The sequence below is a fragment of the Enhydra lutris genome, unplaced genomic scaffold (assembly GCF_002288905.1).
Source record: "Enhydra lutris kenyoni isolate GAN:26980312 unplaced genomic scaffold, ASM228890v2 scaffoldscaffold32, whole genome shotgun sequence".
Lineage (NCBI taxonomy): Eukaryota > Metazoa > Chordata > Mammalia > Carnivora > Mustelidae > Enhydra > Enhydra lutris.
This window is the reverse complement of record NW_019154116.1, coordinates 15,593,857-15,611,118: the sequence shown is the minus strand read 5'-3', so window position 1 is coordinate 15,611,118 and position 17,262 is coordinate 15,593,857. Positions and strand designations below refer to the sequence as shown.

Genomic DNA, 17,262 nt, shown 5'->3' with positions numbered 1-17,262 from the left:
TTAGCCATAAGTAGCAACTGGTCTATTATATTTCCTGATAGATTTTCCTATTTTGGATATTTCATATATAGAGAGAATCATGCAATGTCATCTTCTGTGACTATCTTCTTTCGTTTGTCATAATGTTTATCCTCACTGTAGGGTGTATCAGTTCTGTATTTGTTCTATTGCCAAAAAAATATTCTAATGTAGAGATGTATCACAATTTATTGATCAGTTAATGGACATAAGGGCTTTCCAATTTTCAACTATTAAAAATAATGTTAGAAAGTTCCAACAAAAAGTGGATGCAAAAAAAAAAAAAGAAGAAGAAGAATGCTGCTGTGAACATTTATATACATGTGTTTGTGCAGACATATATTTTCTTATCTATTGGGTACATGCTTAGGATTGGAATTGCTGTATTATATGGTGACTCTATTTTTAAACTGCCAGTTTTCCAAAGTAGCTTGCATCAATTTACTTCTCCACCTGCAATATATGTGGGTTCCAATTTTTCTCCATCCATGTCAACTCTTGTTACTTTCTGTGTTAAGATTCTCTAGATTAACAGAACCGAGAGGATACAAAAGGAGATTTATTATGAGAAATTTGCTCACACAATTATAGGAGCTGAAAACCCCTACAATCTGCTCTTTGCAAGCTGGAGACAGAGGATAAACTGTGATACAATTCAGTTTGAGTTTCAAGATCTGGAAACAAGAGGTGCTCATGATGTAAATCCCAGTCCCCGGACAGGGGGAGATAAGATGTCCTAGCTCAACAGTGAGTCAGGAACAAAAAAAAAGAGAGACCAATTCCAACTTCCTCTGCTTTTTGATCTACTCAAGCCCTCAGTGGATTGGATTATACCCACTTATATTGGAGAGGGCAATCTACTTGACTGAAACTATTGATTCAAATACTAATCTCATCCAGATGGAGAGAAGTGAGTTGGGGGAAATTGGAAGGGGAGACAAACCATGAGAGACTGGGCTCTGAGAAACAAACCGAGGGTTTGGGAGGGGATAAGGGTGAGGGGTTGGGTGAGCCTGGTGGTCGGTATTAAGGAGGGTACGATTGCATGGAGCACTGGGTGTGGTGCATAAATGAATGAATGCTGGAACACTGAAAAGAAATAAAAGAAATAAAATGAAAAAAAAAAAAAAAGAAACACTTTTACAGACACAACCAGAATTTAAGTTTAACAGGATAGCTGGGCATCCCTGATCCAGTCAAGTAGACACACAAAAATAACTATAACATTCTCATTTTTATAGCCATTCTTTATTATTCCATAATTTAAGACAACAACAGATAGGTTTAGCATCAAATTTGCCATTGTGCAATAAAGATTTCCAGTTGTCTGTATTTTAACTAGCAGCAAAGGTAAGGGATTCCAATCAAAGAAAGCCCGTTGTTTGGGGCTCAAAAAAAAAGTTCTAGGAAAATATGTCATTTTTGATCATCCGTAAGGGGAAATGCCGTATGCTTACGATAAAATGGAGGGCAGGACAGCATCAAATGTACTGTGCTTGTTTGGGTCACTCTGATTCTGTTTGAATATTATCACTCCTTATGATTAATATTAGTCTAAGGAATAAAGGCAGTTCATATTTAATATTCATCAACACATTTTTAATCAGATCATTGTTTCTTACATTATTCATGTCTACTCAAAGACTCTTGTGGGAAATTCTTCCTGAGTCTTAGTTTAAGAAAGTATAATGCTATAGGGCATATAATTTTATTCTTATCTTATGAATATGGTGAACTATATGAATTATAAAATTTCTGAGATAGTTGCTAGAAAGCCTAGAGCTAAGAAGGAAGATATTCAGCTGCTGACTGTGCTTACATCTATATATCACCTCTTAAACCCCAACTGTCTTAAACCCTTGTTTGCTCATTTTCTCTATCTAGATTTACAGATGTTATTTTATTTCATATGATAATCTTTTCCAAGGCACTTTAAAATATATTTTAGAATATATTGACATGACATAGATAAAAGTGTGATATAAAAAGTATAGATAATAATTAAATAATGAATACAAATGAAATTAAGTCTTGAAATAAACCTAGCTTTAGTCTCACTAGTTTTCTGGCAGTTTAGAAGCTGAGGATATTTTCTCTAACTCCATTTTGCTATGTAAAACAAAGCTTCTGTTTTAGTTAGAAATTCCATGCTATTTCATGTTCTAGCTTTTACCTAAATATTACTTCTATTTCACCCACCAATTTCTAGGACCTTGATTTTTGTCTTTATTGATAATTTATTGTTTGCACATATTAAGATATGTTCACTACAACTCAAGACTCACCTGTCCAACACTAGGACTGATCTTGAATCAATCCTGAGGAATACTTAAAGGATTTTGCCCATAATTTTAATATGTCTTGATTTGTTTATGATTTAAAAAATGTTGCTATATTAGTGCTCACTATTTTCTTCAAGTTTTGCTTGATTTTCTAACTCATTTAGTTTGTGTGAAAATTGAAGGCATCTCCTTAATTCAACCCTTCTTAGTTCCCTGTCCCACACTTACTAGGCCACTCACTCTAAACTAGATTGTTTCCCATACTTTCAGCCAGATATTAGATGGTGTACACAAAGCTTAATCCCAAGAAGTTCCCTACATAGAATATCTTGTTTGTCCTGTCTGGAAATGAGTTGTTGTCTTGTGTTCATTGAGTCCTTAAAGATTTGCCCCCCAAATAGATTAGTGCTATTCATCCCAGCTTTCCCATCTCCATAGAGCCAAGCCACTAGGTTACAATAAACCCAAATAATTATGACACTGTCACCAAATTGTTCTCTTTCTTATGAGGAGAATGAGCAAATATGTAACTTATTCCAAGTGTATAAATTTTTGTTTTATGAAACAGTGTTTTCATGTAAGATGGGCAAAGAACATTCACAAGTTTCAGGAAACCTGATGTTTCATCTCAAAATTCTAGTGAAGGGGCCATCGAGTTCGAGTTACAGAAAACATCCTGATCATCTTTTTGTCATTGTTTTTGTTTTTCCCATTTTTGAGGACAAAAATATGATGAGAAATATTTTTCTGAAAATAAGACTCTTCAAAAAATAAAACTATGACAGTAATGATCTAGTCCAAGTTCTTAGCTTTCCTATAAAACATGCACATTTGTTCATGGCATCCTGGCTTCTGCAGAACCTCTGTATCTATTACATAAGAAATTTGGAAATACTCTCACCAAATGTTTCCACGATTTAGTCACTTTTAAAATTCTGTATCAAACTTACTGATTTTTCAGAGAGAAAATAACATTGCCAGAGGCTTTCTTATTACTGTCAGATCAGATTTGTATGTTTGTACACTAATGACTAAAAATCAAGAGACCCTGTATTTTAGAGACAACAGTGAGTACTAGGAATAAAAATGCTCTTGCCCGTGAAGGCAGATATGCTACAAGTAGTGGATGACAATATTTCAAGACTTAGCAAATACCATGGAGAGGAGATTGATATATACAAAACCTATAATGGGAAGATCCTTTAGATAGTTTATGTATTGAAAATTCCGTGACATTTTTATACTATGGATCATTACAATCATCATATTAGTCTGCTGCTATTATGGAAATCTTTTACGATTAATCATCAGAAACTATGCTAATAAATATAAGAACAGAGAAGGATATTTTATTCAAGGTTGTGAAATATATTATAGCATGTAAATACTGGAATGACCACACACCTGAAAACAATGTCATGTCATCACCATAATTTGTTCTGGGTGTTCCATCATAAACATTGTCCTTTACACTTTGCACAGAATACTCTTAGTAACAAAATTAATACTTGTTGTGATATATTAAATATTAAAAAGTTGAGGACCCAGGAGTGTGCAAAATAAATCCTAAAGCTGAAATAAATAATTTGTTAGTCCAAAGACCAGGTAATATCACAAAAGCAAGCATCAGTGACCTAATTCAACAGAGGTGTATTTCTTCCTCATAGCAAGGACAGTCTGAGTTTGATAACTTTTTTTGTAAGTTTTTTTCTAGTAATTCAGCTGCTTCTACCATATTGTTCCTCCATCTCAAAACATGGACTTTTGGACAGCACAGGACACTGAGAACTTAGATGGTCACATGTTTTCCAAAATAAATCCTCCTAAAAATTATACAGATTACTTTTATTTACAGCCTATTGGTGAGTACTGGGCAAGTGCCCCACTAACTACAAGGGGACTGAGAAATATGGACCCCACAGGTGCACAGAAAACTGAGAGCTGAGGTGCCTGAGTGGCTCAGTGGGTTAAGCCTTTGCCTGCAGCTCAGGTCATGATCTCAGGGTCCTGGGATTAAGCCCCACATCGGGCTCTCTGCTCAGCGGGAACCTGCTTCCCCCTCTCTCTCTGCCTGTCTCTCTGCCTACTTGTGATCTCTGTCTGTCAAATCAATAAATAAAATCTTAAAAAAAAAAACCCTGAGAGCTAGAAATATCAATGATACTCCCAGACAAAAGCCTGAGATGGTTTTCTGAGTGAGGTCTTGTTGATAATATGATTCCAATTCTAAGATATTGTTATTTTTGCTATCATGTTTTTATATTTTACTTTGTGTTATAATAACAGTTTTTCTGGTCAATCCTGCCAGGGATGGAACTATTCCCTGATTGAAATATATATTAATTTCTAGGTTACTAAGTTTAGAGAAATTGATTTATTTATGCAAGAAATCATAAGATAACCTATGATTGGAATAAATACTATCTGGATGTTGGCATCTTCTGTGTAATTTCTACAGAAACCATGCTTTCTCACTGTACTTCCCAACCATTATTACACAGAGATGGGACAGAATTAAGTATATAATAAAAAGGAAGTGATGACCAAGATTCAAAACCAGTCAGAAGCAATAGCTATTTTGCTTTGCAGTATACTTTCCTCTCCTTACCCCACCACCCAAACAAAGGCTGCTAAAATCAGCAATTCTGCAATTTTGTCCAAGAATCAACTACGGACTGTGTTGAGATATATACACTAATTTCCTAGCTGAAGTTCTACTTTCCTGATCACTGGTCATTCGTTCTCTCTGAACATACAATAGAAAGAGATTTAACATTTTTAATCCCATCAAGAAACATAAAACTTTCATTCTTCTTAAATTGAAACCTTTCATAGTGTTCCATAACAGGAATCTGCAGGATTACTTAAATTGAATGAGGTTCTTCAGGAGAAAAGTCATGTTATATAATTTTTTTTTTTAGTTTTTATTTCTCTTATTTTTTCATGACTATAATATCAGGGTTAAATGTATTTAATTAATCCAAGCACACAATTCTTTTTTTCTATTTAATTATGGTGTGAAGCATTTTAGGTTTAATAGTGTTTTAGGATTTAATTTTAGGATTAAGAACTTTACTTTTCAGGGGCACCTGGGTGGCTCAGTGGGTTAAAGCCTCTGTCTTCGGCTTGGGTCATGATCCCAGGGTCCTGGAATCGAGCCCCGCATCGGGCTCTCTGCTCAGCAGGGAGCTTGCTTCTCCCCCCTCTACTCTGCCTGCCTCTCTGCCTACTTATGATCTCTGTCAGTCAAATAAATAAATAAAATCTTAAAAAAAAAAAAGAACTTAACTTTTCAAAAATCATTAACTATTAATTTAGAAATATCTCTATATTATGGTGCCTGGGTGGCTCAGTTGCTTAAGTGACTGCCTTTGGTTCAGTTCATGATTCCAGGGTCCTGGAATCCAGCCCCACATCTGGCTCCTTGCTCAGCGGGGAACCTGCTTCTCCCTCTCCCTCTGCCTGCTACTCTGACTGCTTGTACTCTCTTTTTCTTTCTCTGTCAAATGAATAAATAAAGTCTTTAAAAAGAAAAAAACTATATCCAAGGAAATTGTGCTTTTTAAAATTGATGCATAATCAATTTTGCTACAAAAAGCATATCATGATATACTGAACCATGCTCCAGTTTCAATTTGGAAAATAACCTTGGGGGAAAATATGGGGGGATGATATTGGCAGAGCCATCTGAAGCTTTATTTGGGAAAAGACATTTGAATTGGCTTTTAGCTGTGGGCATGGGCAAGAAGGGATAGCCAAGGCAGTAGAGTTCCTCCAAGGGTCGATTAAGCACTGAGGCTTAGCCTCTCAGGTGGGTTTCCTGTTCCCAACTCTCCCCTGCACAGCTCCTTCCCTCAGAGGCTCTATGGCATCCACAGAGGCAGGGAGGCTGAGAGAGACCACAGCAACTGTTCACTTGAACAGGACATCAGACGACTGAGAAACAAGCTTCCCTTTGTGGGTGACTATCTTCCTCACAATCATAGCCCAGGAGTAGCTGACATGGGCTGAAGGAACTGGAGCCTCTGCTAGAGAGGAACCTGGACTAGAAAGAGCTCAGGTTATAGGTGAGGCTAGGGCTCATGAGATCCCCATAAGCTGAGCTCAGCCCACTGAGTAGCTGCTGGTGACTTGAGTGTGAATACTCATGTTCTGCATCCCAGACTCCAACAGGCTTTCCTCCCTCTCCAGCGGCTTGGAGTAAGTAGCCGATCTCCCCATGTTCAGGACCAGTGTGATGTTCAGAAGCTCCTGGTACTGGTGCAGTTTCTCTGCAGGGTCATGTTTGGCTTGCTGCAAGGTGGCCTCTGTCTCGATCAGCTTGGCATTGGCTTCATTAACACCCGTCTACCTGCTCAGCATCAGCGATGGCTGCCTCCAAGGAAGCCCCCTGGCCTTTAAGATACTCATCCTCATCCTGGAGTTGGCTGATGTTGTGGTTCATATAAAAATCTCTATCTTTGTGCAACAAAATTCATTCTGGTGCTTTCTAGCCAATGTCTGCAACTTCGAGTACTTGATCTGGTACTTGGTCCCAATCTCAGACCAGCTGAGGTTGGTGAGGTCCTCCTACTGGTCCTTGACCTCTGCAATGTTGCGGTCCATGTCCATGTCCATGGACAGCACCATGAATGTGCCTGAGATCTGTGACTGCATCTCACAGATCTCCTCTTCATATACATACCTTCAGCTGAACTCATTGGTCAGCCCTTCCAGGCGGGATTTGAGTTCTACCTGGTTCATGTAAGCTTCATCCACATCCTTCTTGATGAGGACAAATTCATTCTCCATGTATGCATGCTCTTTGATCTCCTCCTTTTCTTGACGTCCTCCACCAGCCCTTGCAAGTTGCCAAGCTCCACCTCTGGCTTCAGCTTCTCCTGGCCAGTGAAGTGTGTCCAGCTGTAGCCAAAGGCTGTTGGTGGAGCTCTGGAGCATGTTGTCCATGTTGCTCTGAGCTGTTTTCTGCTGCTAAAGAAGCTGCACTTGGTTTCCAGAATTTTGTTCTGCTGTTACAGGTACTGCAGTTTGTTGATGAAGGAGACAAAGATGTTGAGGGTCTTAATCTTCTCCTTCTCTTGGGTATGCACAGCCTGGATGTTGGGGTCCACCTCCAGCTTAAGGGGGCTCAGAAGTCTCTGGTTCACTGATATAGTTGTGATGCCCCCCATACCCCTGGCCCCACCATATCTCCCAATCATGTCATGCTGGGGACCAGGATACCCCTGAAGCTGCCACTCCTGGCCATGTGGGAAAAGACTAGGGAGCTGATGTGGGTGCCAGGTGCGCACCTGCACAAGCAGCTACCAAAGGTATGGGGTTGGAGGTGTGCACCATATAGGATTTTGGGGTTTCCCTGATGGATGTGGTGAAGGCTGGAGTGGAGACGAGTAAGCTCAGACTAACAGAGGTTCGAGAAAGAGTCAAGAAGCTGCTTCTAGGTCAACCTTGGAAACTTTAAACAATAGATATCAACATTATATGTGATTCTATTTTAATTTAGTAAAAATTAAAATCAAAATTAAAATATATTCCTTTATAATTGAATTTTACATAGTTAATTTTGGACTTGGAATAATTATATTGCACATCATTTAGCACATTCTTAAATATTTTACTGTTCTTTATTGCTTTAGGTGTTCTAGTACCACCTATAAATTTAAAAACAATAAAATCAAGTCTGATATTAATGTTCTGAAATTTTGTTCAGAGTGACCATTGATTTCTCCAATCCTTTATACTGTAACTTATCTATTTGTAAAAGTTTTCAGAGGACTCGGACTATAAAATACAACACTACATGCACCAAGATTTTTTTTTTTTTAAGATTTTATTTATTTATATGATAGACAGAGATCACAAGTGGCCAGAGAGGCAAGCAGAGAGGGCCGGGGGGAGCAGGCTCCCTGCTGAGCAGAGAGCTTGATTCGGGGCTTGATCCCAGGACCCTGAGATCATGACATGAGCAGAAGGCAGAGGCTTAACCCACTGAGCCACCCAGGCACCATGTACCAAAATTTTTAAAAGTAGTTTATGTGTGGGGTGCCTGGGTGGCTTAGTTGGTTAAAGCAACTGCCTTTGGCTCAGGTCATGATCCTAGAGTCTCAGGATTGAATCCTGCATCCGGCTCCCTGCTTGGCAGGGAGTCTGCTTCTCCTTCTAACCTCTCCCCTCTCATGCTCTCTCTCAAATAAATAAATAAAATCTTTATTAAAAATAGTAGTTTATGCGTAAAACAATGGTGATGTCAGTTGCTGATTTGGCAAAACTAGTTGTTAATAAATTCATCAATCTCTTTGCAAAAGAAAAAGAAAAGCTGAATTATAAACAAATTGGTGCAATCACTAAATGTTTGTGGTAGTACCCCGTTGGAAAGGCATGTTTCCCCACAAGTCTTTGTGTCCATTTTTTATTAACACCGACTCCTCTTATGCATTTTACCAAGTGAGGAAGCATTTATTTTAATGCTAGATCTGAGAGGCAGAAATAGGAATGCAGATTAATATTAGCAATATCTACCTTCCCAAAGAAAATGAGACCTCTGTTTTAATTCTCTATGTGATAAATAATGTAAGGGCAGGCCTTCTTTGGAGATGTCTGTGTTTGTTCACATCTGTTTATAACTAGGAGCATAATATTAGTATTCATAAACCCAATTACCTCTTACTAACATGGTGTAAATGTCAATAAAGGTGACCCATTTCCATGGATCTTGGAAATATCTCTATTGAACTCAAATTTGGATAACATCTTCTCCTTGAAAAACTGAGATTTATGCTGTAATTTTAGAAGTTTATTTAATTTTTCTTTCTGATATGCTACTATAAATCATTAATTTTAGTAATAACATTTTTGTAAACATTATCTGAATGATATTTTGAATGATAATTATTATAGAGTGATTTTTTCAACAGAAAACAGGATTTAAAGAAAATTTAGAAATTTCCTGACTATAACTCAAATTTTATAGAATGATTTTATTTTTAGGGGATTCATTTTATATTCCATATATAATGCTCACTGAAATGTATATTAAGTTCAGCAGTGATTATTAAATGTTATGAAAATCTATAAAATTATTGGAAATTTAATGCATATATTTTCTTATACAAATACACTGATGTATAGATATAGATACAAGCATGTCTTTTTTAAATAAATATGTTTTATTTCTATGCTATTTCCTTATACTGGGTAATTTTAACATAAATATTTTGAGAATGAGAATATTTATCACAAATATTGATGAGCAAATATTTAAAAATCTTTTCCAAAAGTTAAAACCTAAAGTGTACACCTTTATCCACAAGTTGTACCAGTTATAACAGTGGTAGGTAGTTGTTGTTAAAACCACCATAATGGATATTGAATCAAACTGTGCCAAAATGTACTATACTTAAAGTACATTGTTGGATTTAGTTTCTCAATATTTTTAGAGTTTAGTTTCACATTTGTTCATAAGTGTTACTATACTGTAATTATCTTATTTCAAACTGTTTTTTATTAGTATCTGATATAAAAGTTTTTGCTACATTTATAAAATGTCAAGGAGCATGATTTCTCTTTTTCAACTATTTAGAATGATTTATAAAATTTCAGAATTAGTTGCACCTTATATGGTTGATAAAACCCAGTGGCAAGATCATCTAAGCTGTATGTGTGTGTTTGATTACTAATACAATTTCTTTAATTGTAATAGGCTTATCACATTCAGGTTTTCTATTTCTTTTTTCATCTGTTTTTTAGTTTTTCTTTAATAGATATGTGTCCATTACATCCACATTTTCAAATGTTGGTGCAATTTGTTTATGTCCTCTCTCTCTCTTTTTTTAAAGATTTTCTTTTCTTGAGAGAGACAGAGCAAGTGGGAGAGAGAGAGCAGGAGCTGGTGTGGTAGGGGTGGGAGGTGAAGGGAGAAGAGGTAAGGGAGAAGGGGCAGTGGGAGAACAGATTCCCCATTGAGCGTAAGCCCTAACCAGAGCTCCATCCCAGGCCCCTGGAATCATGACCTGAGCCAAAGGCAGATGCTTAACCCACTGAGCCACCCAGGCACCCCTATATTCTCTTTTATTATTCCTGACTTAATTTCTGTACCTTCGTTCTCTGTCTCTGCCTCTCTCTGTTTCTGTTCTTATCTCATAAAAAGTATGCTTATCTTATAAATTCATCTCAATTTCCCGTATTAAAAAATATATGAGGATAATATTAGCTAATACATTTTTATTTTGTGGAAGGTTGTGAGAAAATAGGCTAAAGGGTCAAGCAACATTTGCAAATAAAAGTGAATGCAAACTTCATATAAATTGCTAATCCAATAAATAGATGAATAGATTAGATAGATACAATTTAAAAATATAAAAAACTTAAAGTTATGTAATGTGGTTTTAAGGTCTTTTAAATCAGAATTTTATGACAATTAGCTTAATAATGTACCTATACTAAGATGATTTTGTAGATTTTACGTGGAACTCACTCCTGTATCATAAAGACTTCAGCAAAGATAAATATATTTTTAAAATAAATTCTAAATTATTAATCTATGGACGTTTATCTTTCCATGAATTAAGTTGGTGATACTTTCAGTTAGGTAAATAGATGCTTCCACCAGCTTCTCAGTAGGAATAGAGTTTAGGACTAAGAGTAAGGACTCTATTTTACTGGAAGATCAGGATTGCACTAGAATTCCTTTGGGTCATGAAGATCATTTAACTCTTAAAGGGGAATGGCTTTGTTATATTTTAGAGTCTTTATTTTTTGTTTTCTTTTAGAGTCTTTATTTTTATATCTAGCACAAATCAGGAGGGTTGGAGAGGGTGAAAAACATGGGTTTCTGTTTAACAATCAGTTAATCATTCAAAACCATTTTGTTCCATTTTCTTCAGGCAACGATAGCCCTGAAACAAATGTAGGGTTTTCCACCAAACTACCTTTATTGCATAGTTGGAATGATTGACAGCTTAAAAAACTTTTTTCAGGGGGTTTGGGTGGCTCAGTGGGTTAAAGCCTCTGCCTTCGGCTCAGGTCATGATCCCTGGGTCCTGGGCCCCGCATCAGGCTCTCTGCTTAGAGGGGATCCTGCTTCCCCACCGCCTCTGCCTGCCTCTCGACCTACTTGCGATCTCTGTCTGTCAAATCAATAAAAAAAAAAAATCTTAAAAAAACAAAACAAAACAAAAACAACTTTTTTCAAATATAGTAATTAACAGCAGCAATCCTTCCACACAGATGATCTGCTGTCAAAAGCTTTACAAAAGGCATCCCAAATTTGAAATGAGGGCTTAGGTAAGTAAGGTATGAAAGTCAACAAGCCAGGCATTTTATCTCTCAAATTTTAATGATGGAGAAAACACACTTTGAGCTTTCCTTGAGATATAGCAAAACCTTAAAAGAAAATTTTACGAAAAGAAAACTTTGAGATGATTCTCAACAGATATGGGATGGTTATGCTCAAAATATTCTATTTTATCTTATGTGATTAAATATTTCAAAATAAATAATGAAGCAAGTTCCCTTTTGTCTGAAGACTTTATTTGTCCCCATGTTACTGATTTTCCTTTTTTTTTTTCCATTTTTTTTTTCTTTGGGATTTGCCAAGATGTTGGTTTGCCTTGATTTTGCTAAGGTTATCATCATTTTGTTTTTCAATATGCTGTCACGTGGACAAACTATTTTATTACCGTGTGGACCTTACAATCATTAGTGTTTAGGAAATGAACTTACTTTTATTCATGATGAAAAAATAACTTTCTCTTGCTATTAGGCCAACATATTACTGTGCTGACTGCTTGCACTTTCAAAATACAAGTTAAACTGTTATTTATTTACACAGCTGTTTAAATGATGCATGGTATTACATATTGAAATTTGTGATGAAAATTAATTGCATGTTTCTAAATATGTGACTGCTCTATCACTTCGGCTCCTGTAAAAATGAGATGTTGATTTTTATGAAATTTCCCTTGATATTAAATCTTTAGCACAAATGAATATAACTGCTTCTCATCTAATAGCTAAACTCCATAATACAGAAGATACTCCTTGGTGTTAAAATAATGTCATCTAGTGAACTTGGTCTGACACCTCTTTTCTTCAGTGAACTCTGACAAATTTAAGTTTTGGTGTAAGTAGGCTGTTTCAGTTTCTCTTCTTTCAGTATTTCGCTGTAGTTGCTGAATAGTTTCTTAGCAAGGAAAGAAAAAGGATTAACTTGACTAAAACCCAGTTAAAATGCAAATGAAATGAATTTCTGGGCAATAAAGCATGCATTAAGCTGGAACTCTAATAAACATAATAGTAAAAAGTCCCTGGAATATTTTATGCACCTCTATCTATTTCATCTTTATGTTCATTTAGATGTAAGTCTTCTGATAATTTTAGAGGTTTTGCATTTCTGCTTGCCACAAACATGATTAACAGCTTTATTGCTCCATTTTCTCCAAAGACGGCTTCAAACCTACTTAATTTCACTCTCCTGAAACCAAACCACGAAACCCAAAAAGATTCTTATTTGACTTCTAAGATTTATGCTTATTTCATAGGGATGACTGAAATTCAGTATTAATGGCAGTATGTAACATAAAATGGCTAAGTGTAGTTAGGCTCTGGTGTTTGTTTTGCAATGAAATATTTAAAACAAAAAGAAAGTTAATGTTTGTGTTATATTGGTGTGTTAATTATTGGGATAGAGATAAGAGGGAAGGATTTCTTTACAGAAGCAGAGATACTGGTTCCTCTTATCAACCTGAAGATAGAGGATAGCCTATCCAGGAGGACTAGAGAGGAGGGGTCATTTTGGTGATGGATTTTGCTGAGTTAGGTATCCCTTTTGTTGAGATAAGCCCAAGTTCAAGCAAATGTAACTAGGTCATTTCTTTTATCTTGTTAGACTTATTCACATTGTGCTCAAAAGCTTTTTAAAAATTCAGAGGATTTTAATATATTATCCTATAAAATAATTGTATAATCTATTATTATAATAGATCATAAAAGAGTGTGGTTATTATAGAGTAAGTACTATTCCAGAATCATAAAATGTTAATAAGTGTTCAAGGTCAAGAAAATATAGGATAGGTTGAGAGTTAAGTCTATAGAAGCTGGTGCATTATGAGTTGAAATAGCTGCAGAAGATTCATGAAGTCTCTTCTATGCCAAGAACAGTATCCCTGAAACTAATTTAAATGATTAGTTTTACTTTTTTCATGTTCATCCGTTAGAAAGCATATGGTATAGCCTCAATGATTATAGCAATAAAAAAGGACCATTTGCTGGTCATGGCAATGTTGTGACTATGAGATGTAAGGTCAAATAGAACAAAAGAAAAGCAGTCTTAAAATGAAAAGCCATAGGAATGTCTTATTGGATGTGTTTTATCCACTTTCCATACAGTATGCTTTTTGATATTTGATATCGAAGGAAAGTATATTGGCCTTGACTCTATGTTCCCATATATATAGATATATACCTCTATCTACTTATTTATCACCTATCTGTATATATATATACATTGATATATGGATATATATAGAATTTGGTGGGACAAATGAGTTACTGAGTAGGTGGCCCTGTCTTCTTTTTTTTTTTTTTTAAGATTTTATTATTTATTTGACAGAGAGAGAGAAATCACAAGTAGGCAGAGAGGCAGGCAGAGAGAGGGGGGGAGGAAGCAGGCTCCCTGCGGGGCAGAGAGCCCGACTCGGGGCTCGATCCCAGGACCCCGGGATCATGACCCGAGCCGAAGGCGGAGGCTTTAACCCACTGAGCCACCCAGGTGCCCTGTGGCCCTCTCTTCTTATCCTATTTGATCAAACTATTCTGGACTCTTTCTGTCTAAACCCAGAATATTAACTTTGCCACCGACCCCACGAGTGAAAGAGCCTGTATGAAGTATATGCTCTGTCCTCTAGGAAATACAAAATGCAGTGCTGCCTGGTGACTCAGAAAGCACTTTAAATACTGAGGAAATGTAACTCTTTTACTCTCCTATTTAAATTATTCTCTCTACAGTTAAAATTGAGCTGTTACTCTATCATAAAATATGTACCTATGTACTCATTTACATTCATAGAGTTGTGGAATTCTTAATCTTCGTTTCCTTGAAACAATTAATTCTATTCCAGTCACACTCTGGGTACTGCTCCCTCCTGCCATCCCTATCTGGCTCCACCTCTGCATTCGTTTTGGGTTCTTCCCTATTATTAAAGAGAATAGACACAACATGAATTGTACTTTGTGTGCTTATCTGAGGCACCAGTGCTCTGTCTCCGTGAAATGATTCTTCTTCTAACTTGTAATGTAGTATTTACTCATTAAGGTAATGTACTATTTCGGTCATTCATGGTGGTGGTGGTCAACAGTCTATATTCTTGTAGAACTATGTAGAAAGACTATTGGTTCTGACACAAGGAGATTAAGTCACTTGACTAAACACCATTATCATTTGGCTGTCCAATATTTTTCCCTCTCACATCTGTGTATGTATAAATCACCCTCTATTTATTAGAGCACTTTTACATTCATTGAACAGGTTATTCTTCTGGTAAACTGTCAATCAAGGTGCCAACACCCTGGCCCCCACTGCCCACCTCTATGATCCATTCAAGGATGAGCACATGATCAGATTACTGGATCAAATTCTTCCTAGTAGCTATTCTACTACACAAGGAAGGGATAATTCTCCCTTTGTTTTGATGTATTTTATTGTATAATTCAGTATCAGAGTAAGAAATCTTTGTTCTCATAGTTTTGTTTTTGTTTTTTTGTTTTGTTTTTTTTTTCTATCTAGAAAAATAGCATAGGATACACTGTTGATTTGAAAGTTCCTAGGAGGTAATGGGAAATAGGCCCATAGGGGTTTATTTATGATCATCTACCCCTTGGCTTTCTATTGCCCAATTGAGGGGTAATCCTTTTAGAGTAGTCTAACTCAGCATATAGGGTTAATAGGCAAGACTCATGAGGAGTCACTAGCCACACTTCTCTAAGCTCAGCCCACTGGCTGCTGCACAGGCCGATATGTGAGAGGCTCTACATAAAGGAGTATCATGCACACTGCTAGAAACTGTTACTCTTTGGGGTTGTAGGGTTTCTGTCCCCTTCTTAGTTCCTGGTAATCCACTGTCATCCACCATGAGCCATCTGGTTTTTTATCATCTAGACCAGGCTGTTACAATTTTTGGATGGTTTCCCTGACTTCTTACATCCTCTAAGCAGTTTGTGTTATTTGACAGTAACCATTCTACACAGTTGGTGCTTCCCCTCAGCACTACTTTAACTGCTTACCCCAGAGGGGGAATTCACTGATAGAGGTTTGCAGAATTTGACCTTGTGGGATATCAATGTCCAATACGTTCTCTGGTCTTACATAGATAAAAAACACATTATTGGGTGTATGCCCAATTTTTGGTGTCAAAAGGACCCTCCTGACCATAACTGTTTGTCTTCTGTAACTGTTTGTCTTCTGTAAGCATCAGTGGCACTGAGGGGGCCAGAAAGCTTCTGAGGGTTACTGTGTATTAGACTACATTCAACTCCAGGATCCACCAGAGCTTTCACCCTTGTTTATTTCTGGAGTACCAGTAAATAGAGACCTTGACATGAAGCCTCTGATCATCTCCAATGCCCCTCACCTAGAGACACTCTTGACCTGCATCCTATACTCAGGCTGTGGGAGGCACCCACCCTGAATAGGACTATATCTCTGAGGCCTGTGCTGGAGATGATGTGAGGCATCAGGGATGATAGAGGCAGATGGGGAAGATCTGAACTTTTTTTCAGATTTCTTCAGGCTTGCCACAACTCAACCAGCACAGTATTGGTTAGTCATCTCTTCACATGGGGTCACTACAGCAATGAGGTCAAACCACATTTTCTTCTGGGTTATTTTTACCAGACCCTTTACAGGTGATTGGGATAGCCTAGATCAGCAATGGATCGCTCAGCATTGTAAATGTCTGTCCCACAACTGGGCTCAGTATGGATACCAGCATCCCATACTGCTTGTTGGGGATTGATAGGAGAATCTTGGTTCTCATTCTTGCTGTAAATACAGCCCAATCAGGGCCTTTGAAGACAAAGGTATAAACATTCGGGTTCATTCTCAGCTCCTTAAAAATGTGTTGTGCTTCCTCTATATGTTTCCAGGCTCCCACATGCTCAGGGAGATTCCCCTCATTGGGCCAAGCCCCACAGCAGGCTAGAATAATCCAGTCCATAAGGGAGGTTGAATCCCCCAAGCACCACATAGGTGCTGCCGGAGGGTGGGGAATGTGGAGATGTTTCTCATTTTCTCTGCCTCTCACTTGGTCAGAGAAATACTATCACCTCCAGTATCCCACAGCTGCCCTAAGCAAGTCTGGATACTTCCTCTGACCTTTTTTCTGAACTTAGCAGCTATCTGAATAATCAGTGGGAGTATTGTCTCTCATCGTGAATGTTTCTTAAATCGGGGGGTGTCCCACTGCCTGGGGTTGCTATTGCAGTGCTTTTGTTTTCCTTATATATTTGGGGTAGGAGAGCATGGGGCATTTCATCCATTTCACTATTAATTACCACAACATCCTCCTCTTCACTCTCATCACTTTCCCAGAGAATCCATTTCTTAGTGTACCAGTCAGGCTTAGTCACAAGAGCTATGACCCTACTCCCTGGCATATGCGCCCTCCTAACTTTGCAAACTGTACACTAATCTCTGACCTAATTTGTCATCCTGCTCTCTCACCTTGTCTGCCAGCCCTGAATCTAACACAGTAGTGGACACCTCCGGGTCCTTCTCTAACATCAGCTTTTCTTCCAGTTTGCTAACTCCAGCTTCAGCCTCTAGTCAGGCACAGGTGGCTGCTGGTGTGCCCATTGTAGAGGCCAGCCCATTGTGGTAGCCATGTACTTCTCTCCTTTGCAGCAGGGTGCTATGTGTAGTTTCCTCCAACAAGAAGATTGAACTGACCGGTGTTGTCAGGGCATCCCC

General features: G+C 37.5%; 1 pseudogene; it reads right to left on the bottom strand.

Annotated features, from left to right (window-relative positions):
- Positions 1-6,212: 6,212 nt before the first annotated feature.
- The window catches only part of LOC111153414, a 66,403-nt pseudogene continuing 55,353 nt past the window's right edge, over positions 6,213-17,262 (bottom strand).